Here is a 20,741-nt window from a genome sequence, read left to right on the forward strand (position 1 = left end):
CCGTAACGCTAAAAATTTATAGAGTTTCTTTTTAGGAACGAGAATACATTAATACACTGACATGTGCTGTTATAAATACAAGCAAGCGACAACAAAAATATTACATTACAAGAAAAGAAAAGAACTTTTTAGAGAACAGACATAAAAAAGAAAAAAAAGAAAATGCAACTTATTTTACATGCACGAGAAGTAGAATGATTTACAACAATGAGTAAAACTATACAATTTACGCAAACTCCTTAAATAAGAAAGATATATAGAAAAAGTACACATGTAGTGCTCAGTGAAAAGCATTAGAGAATATTTTACTGGGGCTGTTTCGCAGGCTATTGAAGGGAAAGCTATTTTTCTATTTTAATTTTCTCCCCAAACAGGGGGAGTGAGCCGATCCTGGAGGTACTGCAATACCAGGCCAACTCGTGGCAAGAGCGGTGCAAGCACCTAACATCTCACCTAGTTGCAAAAATCAGTTTAATATCGAAGTACCCACATGGGGTACGTATCAGATATTAAGCTGATAAGAACAGATACTACACTTTGATCTTAGCCAAAAGGCCGAGAAGCGATACTCAAATCTTTCCGAGTTTCCAAAGCCTACAAATCCTATTTCTTACTCAAACACGGTGTTTTAATTTTAACCAAAGCTACACAAATTTTGCAAATTTATATACAAAAAGCACACGAAACACGAGATCTTGCTTTGCTTCAAATACCTGACAGCATGAAACGATTTCTGCATGACAAAACGGGTGTGAAAATAAAAAGCGGCTTGTGAAATACGGCAAGTCGCCAGAATATATTTTTAAACGTATAACATACGTATACGTATTTAATCTTAATCGAACGAAATAACATGATCATGTTGATTCATCCTAGGTCCGACGAACGCAGTTTTTAAAGCCTAGGAAATTTCATTAATCAGAAAATAAATTCAACGCTTTTTCACAATCAGCACGGACTTTTCACTGTCTCGTTTAGTTAACACAAACATAAACAGTTCACCTGTTCTATTTTTTAAAGGAATTGACCGGTACAGCAATTTTTAAATAAATTTCAGAAGGAGGAAAAAACTTACCGGCCGACTGCAGTTTCCATCGTTTGCCCTCGTTCTGAGGCGACGTCGCTATTAACGATGATTGAAACAGTAGAAGGGGACGTAATTCTTTTCCCCGCGTTTTTCCGTAACGCTAAAAATTTATAGAGTTTCTTTTTAGGAACGAGAATACATTAATACACTGACATGTGCTGTTATAAATACAAGCAAGCGACAACAAAAATATTACATTACAAGAAAAGAAAAGAACTTTTTAGAGAACAGACATAAAAAAGAAAAAAAAGAAAATGCAACTTATTTTACATGCACGAGAAGTAGAATGATTTACAACAATGAGTAAAACTATACAATTTACGCAAACTCCTTAAATAAGAAAGATATATAGAAAAAGTACACATGTAGTGCTCAGTGAAAAGCATTAGAGAATATTTTACTGGGGCTGTTTCGCAGGCTATTGAAGGGAAAGCTATTTTTCTATTTTAATTTTCTCCCCAAACAGGGGGAGTGAGCCGATCCTGGAGGTACTGCAATACCAGGCCAACTCGTGGCAAGAGCGGTGCAAGCACCTAACATCTCACCTAGTTGCAAAAATCAGTTTAATATCGAAGTACCCACATGGGGTACGTATCAGATATTAAGCTGATAAGAACAGATACTACACTTTGATCTTAGCCAAAAGGCCGAGAAGCGATACTCAAATCTTTCCGAGTTTCCAAAGCCTACAAATCCTATTTCTTACTCAAACACGGTGTTTTAATTTTAACCAAAGCTACACAAATTTTGCAAATTTATATACAAAAAGCACACGAAACACGAGATCTTGCTTTGCTTCAAATACCTGACAGCATGAAACGATTTCTGCATGACAAAACGGGTGTGAAAATAAAAAGCGGCTTGTGAAATACGGCAAGTCGCCAGAATATATTTTTAAACGTATAACATACGTATACGTATTTAATCTTAATCGAACGAAATAACATGATCATGTTGATTCATCCTAGGTCCGACGAACGCAGTTTTTAAAGCCTAGGAAATTTCATTAATCAGAAAATAAATTCAACGCTTTTTCACAATCAGCACGGACTTTTCACTGTCTCGTTTAGTTAACACAAACATAAACAGTTCACCTGTTCTATTTTTTAAAGGAATTGACCGGTACAGCAATTTTTAAATAAATTTCAGAAGGAGGAAAAAACTTACCGGCCGACTGCAGTTTCCATCGTTTGCCCTCGTTCTGAGGCGACGTCGCTATTAACGATGATTGAAACAGTAGAAGGGGACGTAATTCTTTTCCCCGCGTTTTTCCGTAACGCTAAAAATTTATAGAGTTTCTTTTTAGGAACGAGAATACATTAATACACTGACATGTGCTGTTATAAATACAAGCAAGCGACAACAAAAATATTACATTACAAGAAAAGAAAAGAACTTTTTAGAGAACAGACATAAAAAAGAAAAAAAAGAAAATGCAACTTATTTTACATGCACGAGAAGTAGAATGATTTACAACAATGAGTAAAACTATACAATTTACGCAAACTCCTTAAATAAGAAAGATATATAGAAAAAGTACACATGTAGTGCTCAGTGAAAAGCATTAGAGAATATTTTACTGGGGCTGTTTCGCAGGCTATTGAAGGGAAAGCTATTTTTCTATTTTAATTTTCTCCCCAAACAGGGGGAGTGAGCCGATCCTGGAGGTACTGCAATACCAGGCCAACTCGTGGCAAGAGCGGTGCAAGCACCTAACATCTCACCTAGTTGCAAAAATCAGTTTAATATCGAAGTACCCACATGGGGTACGTATCAGATATTAAGCTGATAAGAACAGATACTACACTTTGATCTTAGCCAAAAGGCCGAGAAGCGATACTCAAATCTTTCCGAGTTTCCAAAGCCTACAAATCCTATTTCTTACTCAAACACGGTGTTTTAATTTTAACCAAAGCTACACAAATTTTGCAAATTTATATACAAAAAGCACACGAAACACGAGATCTTGCTTTGCTTCAAATACCTGACAGCATGAAACGATTTCTGCATGACAAAACGGGTGTGAAAATAAAAAGCGGCTTGTGAAATACGGCAAGTCGCCAGAATATATTTTTAAACGTATAACATACGTATACGTATTTAATCTTAATCGAACGAAATAACATGATCATGTTGATTCATCCTAGGTCCGACGAACGCAGTTTTTAAAGCCTAGGAAATTTCATTAATCAGAAAATAAATTCAACGCTTTTTCACAATCAGCACGGACTTTTCACTGTCTCGTTTAGTTAACACAAACATAAACAGTTCACCTGTTCTATTTTTTAAAGGAATTGACCGGTACAGCAATTTTTAAATAAATTTCAGAAGGAGGAAAAAACTTACCGGCCGACTGCAGTTTCCATCGTTTGCCCTCGTTCTGAGGCGACGTCGCTATTAACGATGATTGAAACAGTAGAAGGGGACGTAATTCTTTTCCCCGCGTTTTTCCGTAACGCTAAAAATTTATAGAGTTTCTTTTTAGGAACGAGAATACATTAATACACTGACATGTGCTGTTATAAATACAAGCAAGCGACAACAAAAATATTACATTACAAGAAAAGAAAAGAACTTTTTAGAGAACAGACATAAAAAAGAAAAAAAAGAAAATGCAACTTATTTTACATGCACGAGAAGTAGAATGATTTACAACAATGAGTAAAACTATACAATTTACGCAAACTCCTTAAATAAGAAAGATATATAGAAAAAGTACACATGTAGTGCTCAGTGAAAAGCATTAGAGAATATTTTACTGGGGCTGTTTCGCAGGCTATTGAAGGGAAAGCTATTTTTCTATTTTAATTTTCTCCCCAAACAGGGGGAGTGAGCCTATTCTGGAGGTACTGCAATACCAGGCCAACTCGTGGCAAGAGCGGTGCAAGCACCTAACATCTCACCTAGTTGCAAAAATCAGTTTAATATCGAAGTACCCACATGGGGTACGTATCAGATATTAAGCTGATAAGAACAGATACTACACTTTGATCTTAGCCAAAAGGCCGAGAAGCGATACTCAAATCTTTCCGAGTTTCCAAAGCCTACAAATCCTATTTCTTACTCAAACACGGTGTTTTAATTTTAACCAAAGCTACACAAATTTTGCAAATTTATATACAAAAAGCACACGAAACACGAGATCTTGCTTTGCTTCAAATACCTGACAGCATGAAACGATTTCTGCATGACAAAACGGGTGTGAAAATAAAAAGCGGCTTGTGAAATACGGCAAGTCGCCAGAATATATTTTTAAACGTATAACATACGTATACGTATTTAATCTTAATCGAACGAAATAACATGATCATGTTGATTCATCCTAGGTCCGACGAACGCAGTTTTTAAAGCCTAGGAAATTTCATTAATCAGAAAATAAATTCAACGCTTTTTCACAATCAGCACGGACTTTTCACTGTCTCGTTTAGTTAACACAAACATAAACAGTTCACCTGTTCTATTTTTTAAAGGAATTGACCGGTACAGCAATTTTTAAATAAATTTCAGAAGGAGGAAAAAACTTACCGGCCGACTGCAGTTTCCATCGTTTGCCCTCGTTCTGAGGCGACGTCGCTATTAACGATGATTGAAACAGTAGAAGGGGACGTAATTCTTTTCCCCGCGTTTTTCCGTAACGCTAAAAATTTATAGAGTTTCTTTTTAGGAACGAGAATACATTAATACACTGACATGTGCTGTTATAAATACAAGCAAGCGACAACAAAAATATTACATTACAAGAAAAGAAAAGAACTTTTTAGAGAACAGACATAAAAAAGAAAAAAAAGAAAATGCAACTTATTTTACATGCACGAGAAGTAGAATGATTTACAACAATGAGTAAAACTATACAATTTACGCAAACTCCTTAAATAAGAAAGATATATAGAAAAAGTACACATGTAGTGCTCAGTGAAAAGCATTAGAGAATATTTTACTGGGGCTGTTTCGCAGGCTATTGAAGGGAAAGCTATTTTTCTATTTTAATTTTCTCCCCAAACAGGGGGAGTGAGCCGATCCTGGAGGTACTGCAATACCAGGCCAACTCGTGGCAAGAGCGGTGCAAGCACCTAACATCTCACCTAGTTGCAAAAATCAGTTTAATATCGAAGTACCCACATGGGGTACGTATCAGATATTAAGCTGATAAGAACAGATACTACACTTTGATCTTAGCCAAAAGGCCGAGAAGCGATACTCAAATCTTTCCGAGTTTCCAAAGCCTACAAATCCTATTTCTTACTCAAACACGGTGTTTTAATTTTAACCAAAGCTACACAAATTTTGCAAATTTATATACAAAAAGCACACGAAACACGAGATCTTGCTTTGCTTCAAATACCTGACAGCATGAAACGATTTCTGCATGACAAAACGGGTGTGAAAATAAAAAGCGGCTTGTGAAATACGGCAAGTCGCCAGAATATATTTTTAAACGTATAACATACGTATACGTATTTAATCTTAATCGAACGAAATAACATGATCATGTTGATTCATCCTAGGTCCGACGAACGCAGTTTTTAAAGCCTAGGAAATTTCATTAATCAGAAAATAAATTCAACGCTTTTTCACAATCAGCACGGACTTTTCACTGTCTCGTTTAGTTAACACAAACATAAACAGTTCACCTGTTCTATTTTTTAAAGGAATTGACCGGTACAGCAATTTTTAAATAAATTTCAGAAGGAGGAAAAAACTTACCGGCCGACTGCAGTTTCCATCGTTTGCCCTCGTTCTGAGGCGACGTCGCTATTAACGATGATTGAAACAGTAGAAGGGGACGTAATTCTTTTCCCCGCGTTTTTCCGTAACGCTAAAAATTTATAGAGTTTCTTTTTAGGAACGAGAATACATTAATACACTGACATGTGCTGTTATAAATACAAGCAAGCGACAACAAAAATATTACATTACAAGAAAAGAAAAGAACTTTTTAGAGAACAGACATAAAAAAGAAAAAAAAGAAAATGCAACTTATTTTACATGCACGAGAAGTAGAATGATTTACAACAATGAGTAAAACTATACAATTTACGCAAACTCCTTAAATAAGAAAGATATATAGAAAAAGTACACATGTAGTGCTCAGTGAAAAGCATTAGAGAATATTTTACTGGGGCTGTTTCGCAGGCTATTGAAGGGAAAGCTATTTTTCTATTTTAATTTTCTCCCCAAACAGGGGGAGTGAGCCGATCCTGGAGGTACTGCAATACCAGGCCAACTCGTGGCAAGAGCGGTGCAAGCACCTAACATCTCACCTAGTTGCAAAAATCAGTTTAATATCGAAGTACCCACATGGGGTACGTATCAGATATTAAGCTGATAAGAACAGATACTACACTTTGATCTTAGCCAAAAGGCCGAGAAGCGATACTCAAATCTTTCCGAGTTTCCAAAGCCTACAAATCCTATTTCTTACTCAAACACGGTGTTTTAATTTTAACCAAAGCTACACAAATTTTGCAAATTTATATACAAAAAGCACACGAAACACGAGATCTTGCTTTGCTTCAAATACCTGACAGCATGAAACGATTTCTGCATGACAAAACGGGTGTGAAAATAAAAAGCGGCTTGTGAAATACGGCAAGTCGCCAGAATATATTTTTAAACGTATAACATACGTATACGTATTTAATCTTAATCGAACGAAATAACATGATCATGTTGATTCATCCTAGGTCCGACGAACGCAGTTTTTAAAGCCTAGGAAATTTCATTAATCAGAAAATAAATTCAACGCTTTTTCACAATCAGCACGGACTTTTCACTGTCTCGTTTAGTTAACACAAACATAAACAGTTCACCTGTTCTATTTTTTAAAGGAATTGACCGGTACAGCAATTTTTAAATAAATTTCAGAAGGAGGAAAAAACTTACCGGCCGACTGCAGTTTCCATCGTTTGCCCTCGTTCTGAGGCGACGTCGCTATTAACGATGATTGAAACAGTAGAAGGGGACGTAATTCTTTTCCCCGCGTTTTTCCGTAACGCTAAAAATTTATAGAGTTTCTTTTTAGGAACGAGAATACATTAATACACTGACATGTGCTGTTATAAATACAAGCAAGCGACAACAAAAATATTACATTACAAGAAAAGAAAAGAACTTTTTAGAGAACAGACATAAAAAAGAAAAAAAAGAAAATGCAACTTATTTTACATGCACGAGAAGTAGAATGATTTACAACAATGAGTAAAACTATACAATTTACGCAAACTCCTTAAATAAGAAAGATATATAGAAAAAGTACACATGTAGTGCTCAGTGAAAAGCATTAGAGAATATTTTACTGGGGCTGTTTCGCAGGCTATTGAAGGGAAAGCTATTTTTCTATTTTAATTTTCTCCCCAAACAGGGGGAGTGAGCCGATCCTGGAGGTACTGCAATACCAGGCCAACTCGTGGCAAGAGCGGTGCAAGCACCTAACATCTCACCTAGTTGCAAAAATCAGTTTAATATCGAAGTACCCACATGGGGTACGTATCAGATATTAAGCTGATAAGAACAGATACTACACTTTGATCTTAGCCAAAAGGCCGAGAAGCGATACTCAAATCTTTCCGAGTTTCCAAAGCCTACAAATCCTATTTCTTACTCAAACACGGTGTTTTAATTTTAACCAAAGCTACACAAATTTTGCAAATTTATATACAAAAAGCACACGAAACACGAGATCTTGCTTTGCTTCAAATACCTGACAGCATGAAACGATTTCTGCATGACAAAACGGGTGTGAAAATAAAAAGCGGCTTGTGAAATACGGCAAGTCGCCAGAATATATTTTTAAACGTATAACATACGTATACGTATTTAATCTTAATCGAACGAAATAACATGATCATGTTGATTCATCCTAGGTCCGACGAACGCAGTTTTTAAAGCCTAGGAAATTTCATTAATCAGAAAATAAATTCAACGCTTTTTCACAATCAGCACGGACTTTTCACTGTCTCGTTTAGTTAACACAAACATAAACAGTTCACCTGTTCTATTTTTTAAAGGAATTGACCGGTACAGCAATTTTTAAATAAATTTCAGAAGGAGGAAAAAACTTACCGGCCGACTGCAGTTTCCATCGTTTGCCCTCGTTCTGAGGCGACGTCGCTATTAACGATGATTGAAACAGTAGAAGGGGACGTAATTCTTTTCCCCGCGTTTTTCCGTAACGCTAAAAATTTATAGAGTTTCTTTTTAGGAACGAGAATACATTAATACACTGACATGTGCTGTTATAAATACAAGCAAGCGACAACAAAAATATTACATTACAAGAAAAGAAAAGAACTTTTTAGAGAACAGACATAAAAAAGAAAAAAAAGAAAATGCAACTTATTTTACATGCACGAGAAGTAGAATGATTTACAACAATGAGTAAAACTATACAATTTACGCAAACTCCTTAAATAAGAAAGATATATAGAAAAAGTACACATGTAGTGCTCAGTGAAAAGCATTAGAGAATATTTTACTGGGGCTGTTTCGCAGGCTATTGAAGGGAAAGCTATTTTTCTATTTTAATTTTCTCCCCAAACAGGGGGAGTGAGCCGATCCTGGAGGTACTGCAATACCAGGCCAACTCGTGGCAAGAGCGGTGCAAGCACCTAACATCTCACCTAGTTGCAAAAATCAGTTTAATATCGAAGTACCCACATGGGGTACGTATCAGATATTAAGCTGATAAGAACAGATACTTTTTTATATTTCAAACATTTTATTAATAATAGATATCAAATACTATATTGAATACAATCAATAGTTAAAATCATATATCACAGATAATACGATTGTAACTCAATATTAAATAAGTCCCGGAAATTAATGATAATCAAATACTTTTAGATTTAAATGAAATTACCAAAAATAAATTTACATGAAATCTATTTTCAAAACCCCTAAATAATTACTGAAAACCCCCCAATTTATAAATAAACAACAAAGTGTTTTGAATTCCTTTTACAAATCTATATATAAACTTTCCTTTAAATAATTTACCTTTATAACTAAAACCAGTTTTTGTAAACTAGTAATATATTTAACTTTAACTATAAATAAACATCATACGATAAATTTTACCTATAATGTTTACCTTTAACAAAATCAAAATACACAATACATAGTGATTACATTTAACATCAAAATCAATATCGTACATACACAACCCACTAAAGTCCATAATGCATTGTCATGTATGCTACGATAAATACTTTCACCTTTAAATTTCTAAACTGAACTGTTTTAAATACTACATGTAATAAATACATGTCAAATTCCATATTACTTTAGACTTTAAAGAAAACCATCAGAAAGTGCTGATTTGTAATTACAATAATTTTCATGTACTACAATATTAAAATCTGCTTGTAAACTGTCTAATATTAACTGTTTATGTTTATGCCTGTCCGATTCTTTACCAATTATATCCCGTAATTCCGTATCACTGAGTATAGACGAAACGAACTTATTCTGGTCATTTACACGACCTAATACCGGTATAACTTTCCCTTCTGATGTATTAAGTAAAACCAGTTGGTATGTTTCCCTTTTAACATCAGTCACTTTTCGCTTTTTACCACTAACAACTTTGTACTGTACTTCTCCAGAAAGATCGTCCGGATCTGTCGCGATATCGGACCATAACTTGGAAACGGACGAGGACTTTTCGGTATCCACGGTCTCTTGTGACGTATCCACGGTCTCCTGTGTCGTATCCTTTGTAACGGGGGAAGTATCCTGTGTAACCTGCATATCTACCGGTGTATCATCACTAATGTCACTGTTTTGAGTCTCCGGAACCGAGACTGCTTCCAACGGAACTGTTGCCTTTTTGCCTGACGGACAGTTCTTACGAATATGTCCAACGGTTCTACACTTCAGGCATAAGGGTGCCCTACCCACCACGGTAAGTAGACAGTCTTTACCTGCTATACTAGTACGGTATGGTAACGATTGTACATCCTTCTCTGAAATCTCCAATGTAACTTTAATGTTCCCATTAGCAAACGTTATTCCTTCGGATTTCTCCGTTTCACGTGAACAACTAACTATTTTGCCATACTGTTCTAAAAACGATTCAACTGCAGTTAGCTTTAACCACACTGGAAGCCACAAAACTTTCAATAACACTGTTCTTGTGTCTGCACGGCTTACTGCAACTCTGGTATCTAACGACGTAAAGTCCGAATTAATCACTTTATCAGCAATATCTTCAGTAGTAAAGGTTGTATACCAAACACCACCAATATCCACCTTGAAAATCGCTGTCACATCATCCGGGTTAACAATGTTCTTTAATGCACGGATAATCCAAGTACGTGTGTTAACTGGTGAGCCATCCGTAAACGAAAACTTCGCACTGCATCTAAGTAATCCATAATCTACTAAATCCATTTTAACACTTTAACTTTTAACTTTAACTTTTCACTCGCTTTAATCTTTGCCAAAAGGCCGAGAAGCGATACTCAAATCTTTCCGAGTTTCCAAAGCCTACAAATCCTATTTCTTACTCAAACACGGTGTTTTAATTTTAACCAAAGCTACACAAATTTTGCAAATTTATATACAAAAAGCACACGAAACACGAGATCTTGCTTTGCTTCAAATACCTGACAGCATGAAACGATTTCTGCATGACAAAACGGGTGTGAAAATAAAAAGCGGCTTGTGAAATACGGCAAGTCGCCAGAATATATTTTTAAACGTATAACATACGTATACGTATTTAATCTTAATCGAACGAAATAACATGATCATGTTGATTCATCCTAGGTCCGACGAACGCAGTTTTTAAAGCCTAGGAAATTTCATTAATCAGAAAATAAATTCAACGCTTTTTCACAATCAGCACGGACTTTTCACTGTCTCGTTTAGTTAACACAAACATAAACAGTTCACCTGTTCTATTTTTTAAAGGAATTGACCGGTACAGCAATTTTTAAATAAATTTCAGAAGGAGGAAAAAACTTACCGGCCGACTGCAGTTTCCATCGTTTGCCCTCGTTCTGAGGCGACGTCGCTATTAACGATGATTGAAACAGTAGAAGGGGACGTAATTCTTTTCCCCGCGTTTTTCCGTAACGCTAAAAATTTATAGAGTTTCTTTTTAGGAACGAGAATACATTAATACACTGACATGTGCTGTTATAAATACAAGCAAGCGACAACAAAAATATTACATTACAAGAAAAGAAAAGAACTTTTTAGAGAACAGACATAAAAAAGAAAAAAAAGAAAATGCAACTTATTTTACATGCACGAGAAGTAGAATGATTTACAACAATGAGTAAAACTATACAATTTACGCAAACTCCTTAAATAAGAAAGATATATAGAAAAAGTACACATGTAGTGCTCAGTGAAAAGCATTAGAGAATATTTTACTGGGGCTGTTTCGCAGGCTATTGAAGGGAAAGCTATTTTTCTATTTTAATTTTCTCCCCAAACAGGGGGAGTGAGCCGATCCTGGAGGTACTGCAATACCAGGCCAACTCGTGGCAAGAGCGGTGCAAGCACCTAACATCTCACCTAGTTGCAAAAATCAGTTTAATATCGAAGTACCCACATGGGGTACGTATCAGATATTAAGCTGATAAGAACAGATACTACACTTTGATCTTAGCCAAAAGGCCGAGAAGCGATACTCAAATCTTTCCGAGTTTCCAAAGCCTACAAATCCTATTTCTTACTCAAACACGGTGTTTTAATTTTAACCAAAGCTACACAAATTTTGCAAATTTATATACAAAAAGCACACGAAACACGAGATCTTGCTTTGCTTCAAATACCTGACAGCATGAAACGATTTCTGCATGACAAAACGGGTGTGAAAATAAAAAGCGGCTTGTGAAATACGGCAAGTCGCCAGAATATATTTTTAAACGTATAACATACGTATACGTATTTAATCTTAATCGAACGAAATAACATGATCATGTTGATTCATCCTAGGTCCGACGAACGCAGTTTTTAAAGCCTAGGAAATTTCATTAATCAGAAAATAAATTCAACGCTTTTTCACAATCAGCACGGACTTTTCACTGTCTCGTTTAGTTAACACAAACATAAACAGTTCACCTGTTCTATTTTTTAAAGGAATTGACCGGTACAGCAATTTTTAAATAAATTTCAGAAGGAGGAAAAAACTTACCGGCCGACTGCAGTTTCCATCGTTTGCCCTCGTTCTGAGGCGACGTCGCTATTAACGATGATTGAAACAGTAGAAGGGGACGTAATTCTTTTCCCCGCGTTTTTCCGTAACGCTAAAAATTTATAGAGTTTCTTTTTAGGAACGAGAATACATTAATACACTGACATGTGCTGTTATAAATACAAGCAAGCGACAACAAAAATATTACATTACAAGAAAAGAAAAGAACTTTTTAGAGAACAGACATAAAAAAGAAAAAAAAGAAAATGCAACTTATTTTACATGCACGAGAAGTAGAATGATTTACAACAATGAGTAAAACTATACAATTTACGCAAACTCCTTAAATAAGAAAGATATATAGAAAAAGTACACATGTAGTGCTCAGTGAAAAGCATTAGAGAATATTTTACTGGGGCTGTTTCGCAGGCTATTGAAGGGAAAGCTATTTTTCTATTTTAATTTTCTCCCCAAACAGGGGGAGTGAGCCGATCCTGGAGGTACTGCAATACCAGGCCAACTCGTGGCAAGAGCGGTGCAAGCACCTAACATCTCACCTAGTTGCAAAAATCAGTTTAATATCGAAGTACCCACATGGGGTACGTATCAGATATTAAGCTGATAAGAACAGATACTACACTTTGATCTTAGCCAAAAGGCCGAGAAGCGATACTCAAATCTTTCCGAGTTTCCAAAGCCTACAAATCCTATTTCTTACTCAAACACGGTGTTTTAATTTTAACCAAAGCTACACAAATTTTGCAAATTTATATACAAAAAGCACACGAAACACGAGATCTTGCTTTGCTTCAAATACCTGACAGCATGAAACGATTTCTGCATGACAAAACGGGTGTGAAAATAAAAAGCGGCTTGTGAAATACGGCAAGTCGCCAGAATATATTTTTAAACGTATAACATACGTATACGTATTTAATCTTAATCGAACGAAATAACATGATCATGTTGATTCATCCTAGGTCCGACGAACGCAGTTTTTAAAGCCTAGGAAATTTCATTAATCAGAAAATAAATTCAACGCTTTTTCACAATCAGCACGGACTTTTCACTGTCTCGTTTAGTTAACACAAACATAAACAGTTCACCTGTTCTATTTTTTAAAGGAATTGACCGGTACAGCAATTTTTAAATAAATTTCAGAAGGAGGAAAAAACTTACCGGCCGACTGCAGTTTCCATCGTTTGCCCTCGTTCTGAGGCGACGTCGCTATTAACGATGATTGAAACAGTAGAAGGGGACGTAATTCTTTTCCCCGCGTTTTTCCGTAACGCTAAAAATTTATAGAGTTTCTTTTTAGGAACGAGAATACATTAATACACTGACATGTGCTGTTATAAATACAAGCAAGCGACAACAAAAATATTACATTACAAGAAAAGAAAAGAACTTTTTAGAGAACAGACATAAAAAAGAAAAAAAAGAAAATGCAACTTATTTTACATGCACGAGAAGTAGAATGATTTACAACAATGAGTAAAACTATACAATTTACGCAAACTCCTTAAATAAGAAAGATATATAGAAAAAGTACACATGTAGTGCTCAGTGAAAAGCATTAGAGAATATTTTACTGGGGCTGTTTCGCAGGCTATTGAAGGGAAAGCTATTTTTCTATTTTAATTTTCTCCCCAAACAGGGGGAGTGAGCCGATCCTGGAGGTACTGCAATACCAGGCCAACTCGTGGCAAGAGCGGTGCAAGCACCTAACATCTCACCTAGTTGCAAAAATCAGTTTAATATCGAAGTACCCACATGGGGTACGTATCAGATATTAAGCTGATAAGAACAGATACTACACTTTGATCTTAGCCAAAAGGCCGAGAAGCGATACTCAAATCTTTCCGAGTTTCCAAAGCCTACAAATCCTATTTCTTACTCAAACACGGTGTTTTAATTTTAACCAAAGCTACACAAATTTTGCAAATTTATATACAAAAAGCACACGAAACACGAGATCTTGCTTTGCTTCAAATACCTGACAGCATGAAACGATTTCTGCATGACAAAACGGGTGTGAAAATAAAAAGCGGCTTGTGAAATACGGCAAGTCGCCAGAATATATTTTTAAACGTATAACATACGTATACGTATTTAATCTTAATCGAACGAAATAACATGATCATGTTGATTCATCCTAGGTCCGACGAACGCAGTTTTTAAAGCCTAGGAAATTTCATTAATCAGAAAATAAATTCAACGCTTTTTCACAATCAGCACGGACTTTTCACTGTCTCGTTTAGTTAACACAAACATAAACAGTTCACCTGTTCTATTTTTTAAAGGAATTGACCGGTACAGCAATTTTTAAATAAATTTCAGAAGGAGGAAAAAACTTACCGGCCGACTGCAGTTTCCATCGTTTGCCCTCGTTCTGAGGCGACGTCGCTATTAACGATGATTGAAACAGTAGAAGGGGACGTAATTCTTTTCCCCGCGTTTTTCCGTAACGCTAAAAATTTATAGAGTTTCTTTTTAGGAACGAGAATACATTAATACACTGACATGTGCTGTTATAAATACAAGCAAGCGACAACAAAAATATTACATTACAAGAAAAGAAAAGAACTTTTTAGAGAACAGACATAAAAAAGAAAAAAAAGAAAATGCAACTTATTTTACATGCACGAGAAGTAGAATGATTTACAACAATGAGTAAAACTATACAATTTACGCAAACTCCTTAAATAAGAAAGATATATAGAAAAAGTACACATGTAGTGCTCAGTGAAAAGCATTAGAGAATATTTTACTGGGGCTGTTTCGCAGGCTATTGAAGGGAAAGCTATTTTTCTATTTTAATTTTCTCCCCAAACAGGGGGAGTGAGCCGATCCTGGAGGTACTGCAATACCAGGCCAACTCGTGGCAAGAGCGGTGCAAGCACCTAACATCTCACCTAGTTGCAAAAATCAGTTTAATATCGAAGTACCCACATGGGGTACGTATCAGATATTAAGCTGATAAGAACAGATACTACACTTTGATCTTAGCCAAAAGGCCGAGAAGCGATACTCAAATCTTTCCGAGTTTCCAAAGCCTACAAATCCTATTTCTTACTCAAACACGGTGTTTTAATTTTAACCAAAGCTACACAAATTTTGCAAATTTATATACAAAAAGCACACGAAACACGAGATCTTGCTTTGCTTCAAATACCTGACAGCATGAAACGATTTCTGCATGACAAAACGGGTGTGAAAATAAAAAGCGGCTTGTGAAATACGGCAAGTCGCCAGAATATATTTTTAAACGTATAACATACGTATACGTATTTAATCTTAATCGAACGAAATAACATGATCATGTTGATTCATCCTAGGTCCGACGAACGCAGTTTTTAAAGCCTAGGAAATTTCATTAATCAGAAAATAAATTCAACGCTTTTTCACAATCAGCACGGACTTTTCACTGTCTCGTTTAGTTAACACAAACATAAACAGTTCACCTGTTCTATTTTTTAAAGGAATTGACCGGTACAGCAATTTTTAAATAAATTTCAGAAGGAGGAAAAAACTTACCGGCCGACTGCAGTTTCCATCGTTTGCCCTCGTTCTGAGGCGACGTCGCTATTAACGATGATTGAAACAGTAGAAGGGGACGTAATTCTTTTCCCCGCGTTTTTCCGTAACGCTAAAAATTTATAGAGTTTCTTTTTAGGAACGAGAATACATTAATACACTGACATGTGCTGTTATAAATACAAGCAAGCGACAACAAAAATATTACATTACAAGAAAAGAAAAGAACTTTTTAGAGAACAGACATAAAAAAGAAAAAAAAGAAAATGCAACTTATTTTACATGCACGAGAAGTAGAATGATTTACAACAATGAGTAAAACTATACAATTTACGCAAACTCCTTAAATAAGAAAGATATATAGAAAAAGTACACATGTAGTGCTCAGTGAAAAGCATTAGAGAATATTTTACTGGGGCTGTTTCGCAGGCTATTGAAGGGAAAGCTATTTTTCTATTTTAATTTTCTCCCCAAACAGGGGGAGTGAGCCGATCCTGGAGGTACTGCAATACCAGGCCAACTCGTGGCAAGAGCGGTGCAAGCACCTAACATCTCACCTAGTTGCAAAAATCAGTTTAATATCGAAGTACCCACATGGGGTACGTATCAGATATTAAGCTGATAAGAACAGATACTACACTTTGATCTTAGCCAAAAGGCCGAGAAGCGATACTCAAATCTTTCCGAGTTTCCAAAGCCTACAAATCCTATTTCTTACTCAAACACGGTGTTTTAATTTTAACCAAAGCTACACAAATTTTGCAAATTTATATACAAAAAGCACACGAAACACGAGATCTTGCTTTGCTTCAAATACCTGACAGCATGAAACGATTTCTGCATGACAAAACGGGTGTGAAAATAAAAAGCGGCTTGTGAAATACGGCAAGTCGCCAGAATATATTTTTAAACGTATAACATACGTATACGTATTTAATCTTAATCGAACGAAATAACATGATCATGTTGATTCATCCTAGGTCCGACGAACGCAGTTTTTAAAGCCTAGGAAATTTCATTAATCAGAAAATAAATTCAACGCTTTTTCACAATCAGCACGGACTTTTCACTGTCTCGTTTAGTTAACACAAACATAAACAGTTCACCTGTTCTATTTTTTAAAGGAATTGACCGGTACAGCAATTTTTAAATAAATTTCAGAAGGAGGAAAAAACTTACCGGCCGACTGCAGTTTCCATCGTTTGCCCTCGTTCTGAGGCGACGTCGCTATTAACGATGATTGAAACAGTAGAAGGGGACGTAATTCTTTTCCCCGCGTTTTTCCGTAACGCTAAAAATTTATAGAGTTTCTTTTTAGGAACGAGAATACATTAATACACTGACATGTGCTGTTATAAATACAAGCAAGCGACAACAAAAATATTACATTACAAGAAAAGAAAAGAACTTTTTAGAGAACAGACATAAAAAAGAAAAAAAAGAAAATGCAACTTATTTTACATGCACGAGAAGTAGAATGATTTACAACAATGAGTAAAACTATACAATTTACGCAAACTCCTTAAATAAGAAAGATATATAGAAAAAGTACACATGTAGTGCTCAGTGAAAAGCATTAGAGAATATTTTACTGGGGCTGTTTCGCAGGCTATTGAAGGGAAAGCTATTTTTCTATTTTAATTTTCTCCCCAAACAGGGGGAGTGAGCCGATCCTGGAGGTACTGCAATACCAGGCCAACTCGTGGCAAGAGCGGTGCAAGCACCTAACATCTCACCTAGTTGCAAAAATCAGTTTAATATCGAAGTACCCACATGGGGTACGTATCAGATATTAAGCTGATAAGAACAGATACTACACTTTGATCTTAGCCAAAAGGCCGAGAAGCGATACTCAAATCTTTCCGAGTTTCCAAAGCCTACAAATCCTATTTCTTACTCAAACACGGTGTTTTAATTTTAACCAAAGCTACACAAATTTTGCAAATTTATATACAAAAAGCACACGAAACACGAGATCTTGCTTTGCTTCAAATACCTGACAGCATGAAACGATTTCTGCATGACAAAACGGGTGTGAAAATAAAAAGCGGCTTGTGAAATACGGCAAGTCGCCAGAATATATTTTTAAACGTATAACATACGTATACGTATTTAATCTTAATCGAACGAAATAACATGATCATGTTGATTCATCCTAGGTCCGACGAACGCAGTTTTTAAAGCCTAGGAAATTTCATTAATCAGAAAATAAATTCAACGCTTTTTCACAATCAGCACGGACTTTTCACTGTCTCGTTTAGTTAACACAAACATAAACAGTTCACCTGTTCTATTTTTTAAAGGAATTGACCGGTACAGCAATTTTTAAATAAATTTCAGAAGGAGGAAAAAACTTACCGGCCGACTGCAGTTTCCATCGTTTGCCCTCGTTCTGAGGCGACGTCGCTATTAACGATGATTGAAACAGTAGAAGGGGACGTAATTCTTTTCCCCGCGTTTTTCCGTAACGCTAAAAATTTATAGAGTTTCTTTTTAGGAACGAGAATACATTAATACACTGACATGTGCTGTTATAAATACAAGCAAGCGACAACAAAAATATTACATTACAAGAAAAGAAAAGAACTTTTTAGAGAACAGACATAAAAAAGAAAAAAAAGAAAATGCAACTTATTTTACATGCACGAGAAGTAGAATGATTTACAACAATGAGTAAAACTATACAATTTACGCAAACTCCTTAAATAAGAAAGATATATAGAAAAAGTACACATGTAGTGCTCAGTGAAAAGCATTAGAGAATATTTTACTGGGGCTGTTTCGCAGGCTATTGAAGGGAAAGCTATTTTTCTATTTTAATTTTCTCCCCAAACAGGGGGAGTGAGCCGATCCTGGAGGTACTGCAATACCAGGCCAACTCGTGGCAAGAGCGGTGCAAGCACCTAACATCTCACCTAGTTGCAAAAATCAGTTTAATATCGAAGTACCCACATGGGGTACGTATCAGATATTAAGCTGATAAGAACAGATACTACACTTTGATCTTAGCCAAAAGGCCGAGAAGCGATACTCAAATCTTTCCGAGTTTCCAAAGCCTACAAATCCTATTTCTTACTCAAACACGGTGTTTTAATTTTAACCAAAGCTACACAAATTTTGCAAATTTATATACAAAAAGCACACGAAACACGAGATCTTGCTTTGCTTCAAATACCTGACAGCATGAAACGATTTCTGCATGACAAAACGGGTGTGAAAATAAAAAGCGGCTTGTGAAATACGGCAAGTCGCCAGAATATATTTTTAAACGTATAACATACGTATACGTATTTAATCTTAATCGAACGAAATAACATGATCATGTTGATTCATCCTAGGTCCGACGAACGCAGTTTTTAAAGCCTAGGAAATTTCATTAATCAGAAAATAAATTCAACGCTTTTTCACAATCAGCACGGACTTTTCACTGTCTCGTTTAGTTAACACAAACATAAACAGTTCACCTGTTCTATTTTTTAAAGGAATTGACCGGTACAGCAATTTTTAAATAAATTTCAGAAGGAGGAAAAAACTTACCGGCCGACTGCAGTTTCCATCGTTTGCCCTCGTTCTGAGGCGACGTCGCTATTAACGATGATTGAAACAGTAGAAGGGGACGTAATTCTTTTCCCCGCGTTTTTCCGTAACGCTAAAAATTTATAGAGTTTCTTTTTAGGAACGAGAATACATTAATACACTGACATGTGCTGTTATAAATACAAGCAAGCGACAACAAAAATATTACATTACAAGAAAAGAAAAGAACTTTTTAGAGAACAGACATAAAAAAGAAAAAAAAGAAAATGCAACTTATTTTACATGCACGAGAAGTAGAATGATTTACAACAATGAGTAAAACTATACAATTTACGCAAACTCCTTAAATAAGAAAGATATATAGAAAAAGTACACATGTAGTGCTCAGTGAAAAGCATTAGAGAATATTTTACTGGGGCTGTTTCGCAGGCTATTGAAGGGAAAGCTATTTTTCTATTTTAATTTTCTCCCCAAACAGGGGGAGTGAGCCGATCCTGGAGGTACTGCAATACCAGGCCAACTCGTGGCAAGAGCGGTGCAAGCACCTAACATCTCACCTAGTTGCAAAAATCAGTTTAATATCGAAGTACCCACATGGGGTACGTATCAGATATTAAGCTGATAAGAACAGATACTACACTTTGATCTTAGCCAAAAGGCCGAGAAGCGATACTCAAATCTTTCCGAGTTTCCAAAGCCTACAAATCCTATTTCTTACTCAAACACGGTGTTTTAATTTTAACCAAAGCTACACAAATTTTGCAAATTTATATACAAAAAGCACACGAAACACGAGATCTTGCTTTGCTTCAAATACCTGACAGCATGAAACGATTTCTGCATGACAAAACGGGTGTGAAAATAAAAAGCGGCTTGTGAAATACGGCAAGTCGCCAGAATATATTTTTAAACGTATAACATACGTATACGTATTTAATCTTAATCGAACGAAATAACATGATCATGTTGATTCATCCTAGGTCCGACGAACGCAGTTTTTAAAGCCTAGGAAATTTCATTAATCAGAAAATAAATTCAACGCTTTTTCACAATCAGCACGGACTTTTCACTGTCTCGTTTAGTTAACACAAACATAAACAGTTCACCTGTTCTATTTTTAAAGGAATTGACCGGTACAGCAATTTTTAAATAAATTTCAGAAGGAGGAAAAAACTTACCGGCCGACTGCAGTTTCCATCGTTTGCCCTCGTTCTGAGGCGACGTCGCTATTAACGATGATTGAAACAGTAGAAGGGGACGTAATTCTTTCCCCGCGTTTTTCCGTAACGCTAAAAATTTATAGAGTTTCTTTTTAGGAACGAGAATACATTAATACACTGACATGTGCTGTTATAAATACAAGCAAGCGACAACAAAAATATTACATTACAAGAAAAGAAAAGAACTTTTTAGAGAACAGACATAAAAAAG

The 20,741-nt window shown here is 35.8% G+C and overlaps 16 non-coding genes across 16 annotated transcripts; all 16 read right to left on the bottom strand.

Moving 5' to 3' along the window:
- Positions 1–374: 374 nt before the first annotated feature.
- On the bottom strand, positions 375–567 carry LOC139507778 (U2 spliceosomal RNA). The gene has a single exon (XR_011660835.1). It is a non-coding gene; the product is annotated as a U2 spliceosomal RNA (small nuclear RNA).
- Positions 568–1,553: 986 nt separating this feature from the next.
- Positions 1,554–1,746, bottom strand: LOC139507780 (U2 spliceosomal RNA). Its single transcript, XR_011660837.1, has one exon. It is a non-coding gene; the product is annotated as a U2 spliceosomal RNA (small nuclear RNA).
- Positions 1,747–2,732: 986 nt separating this feature from the next.
- LOC139507781 (U2 spliceosomal RNA) lies at positions 2,733–2,925 on the bottom strand. The gene has a single exon (XR_011660839.1). It is a non-coding gene; the product is annotated as a U2 spliceosomal RNA (small nuclear RNA).
- Positions 2,926–3,911: 986 nt separating this feature from the next.
- LOC139507797 (U2 spliceosomal RNA) lies at positions 3,912–4,104 on the bottom strand. The gene has a single exon (XR_011660855.1). It is a non-coding gene; the product is annotated as a U2 spliceosomal RNA (small nuclear RNA).
- Positions 4,105–5,090: 986 nt separating this feature from the next.
- LOC139507782 (U2 spliceosomal RNA) lies at positions 5,091–5,283 on the bottom strand. The gene has a single exon (XR_011660840.1). It is a non-coding gene; the product is annotated as a U2 spliceosomal RNA (small nuclear RNA).
- A 986-nt stretch (positions 5,284–6,269) lies between these two features.
- LOC139507783 (U2 spliceosomal RNA) lies at positions 6,270–6,462 on the bottom strand. The gene has a single exon (XR_011660841.1). It is a non-coding gene; the product is annotated as a U2 spliceosomal RNA (small nuclear RNA).
- A 986-nt stretch (positions 6,463–7,448) lies between these two features.
- LOC139507784 (U2 spliceosomal RNA) lies at positions 7,449–7,641 on the bottom strand. Its single transcript, XR_011660842.1, has one exon. It is a non-coding gene; the product is annotated as a U2 spliceosomal RNA (small nuclear RNA).
- Positions 7,642–8,627: 986 nt separating this feature from the next.
- Positions 8,628–8,819, bottom strand: LOC139507799 (U2 spliceosomal RNA). The gene has a single exon (XR_011660856.1). It is a non-coding gene; the product is annotated as a U2 spliceosomal RNA (small nuclear RNA).
- Positions 8,820–11,535: 2,716 nt separating this feature from the next.
- On the bottom strand, positions 11,536–11,728 carry LOC139507785 (U2 spliceosomal RNA). Its single transcript, XR_011660843.1, has one exon. It is a non-coding gene; the product is annotated as a U2 spliceosomal RNA (small nuclear RNA).
- Positions 11,729–12,714: 986 nt separating this feature from the next.
- LOC139507786 (U2 spliceosomal RNA) lies at positions 12,715–12,907 on the bottom strand. The gene has a single exon (XR_011660844.1). It is a non-coding gene; the product is annotated as a U2 spliceosomal RNA (small nuclear RNA).
- Positions 12,908–13,893: 986 nt separating this feature from the next.
- LOC139507788 (U2 spliceosomal RNA) lies at positions 13,894–14,086 on the bottom strand. Its single transcript, XR_011660845.1, has one exon. It is a non-coding gene; the product is annotated as a U2 spliceosomal RNA (small nuclear RNA).
- A 986-nt stretch (positions 14,087–15,072) lies between these two features.
- Positions 15,073–15,265, bottom strand: LOC139507789 (U2 spliceosomal RNA). The gene has a single exon (XR_011660846.1). It is a non-coding gene; the product is annotated as a U2 spliceosomal RNA (small nuclear RNA).
- Positions 15,266–16,251: 986 nt separating this feature from the next.
- LOC139507790 (U2 spliceosomal RNA) lies at positions 16,252–16,444 on the bottom strand. Its single transcript, XR_011660847.1, has one exon. It is a non-coding gene; the product is annotated as a U2 spliceosomal RNA (small nuclear RNA).
- Positions 16,445–17,430: 986 nt separating this feature from the next.
- Positions 17,431–17,623, bottom strand: LOC139507792 (U2 spliceosomal RNA). Its single transcript, XR_011660850.1, has one exon. It is a non-coding gene; the product is annotated as a U2 spliceosomal RNA (small nuclear RNA).
- Positions 17,624–18,609: 986 nt separating this feature from the next.
- LOC139507793 (U2 spliceosomal RNA) lies at positions 18,610–18,802 on the bottom strand. The gene has a single exon (XR_011660851.1). It is a non-coding gene; the product is annotated as a U2 spliceosomal RNA (small nuclear RNA).
- Positions 18,803–19,788: 986 nt separating this feature from the next.
- LOC139507794 (U2 spliceosomal RNA) lies at positions 19,789–19,981 on the bottom strand. The gene has a single exon (XR_011660852.1). It is a non-coding gene; the product is annotated as a U2 spliceosomal RNA (small nuclear RNA).
- Positions 19,982–20,741: the final 760 nt, after the last annotated feature.

This window comes from Mytilus edulis, unplaced genomic scaffold (genome assembly GCF_963676685.1).
Source record: "Mytilus edulis unplaced genomic scaffold, xbMytEdul2.2 SCAFFOLD_391, whole genome shotgun sequence".
Classification (NCBI taxonomy): Eukaryota; Metazoa; Mollusca; class Bivalvia; order Mytilida; family Mytilidae; genus Mytilus; species Mytilus edulis.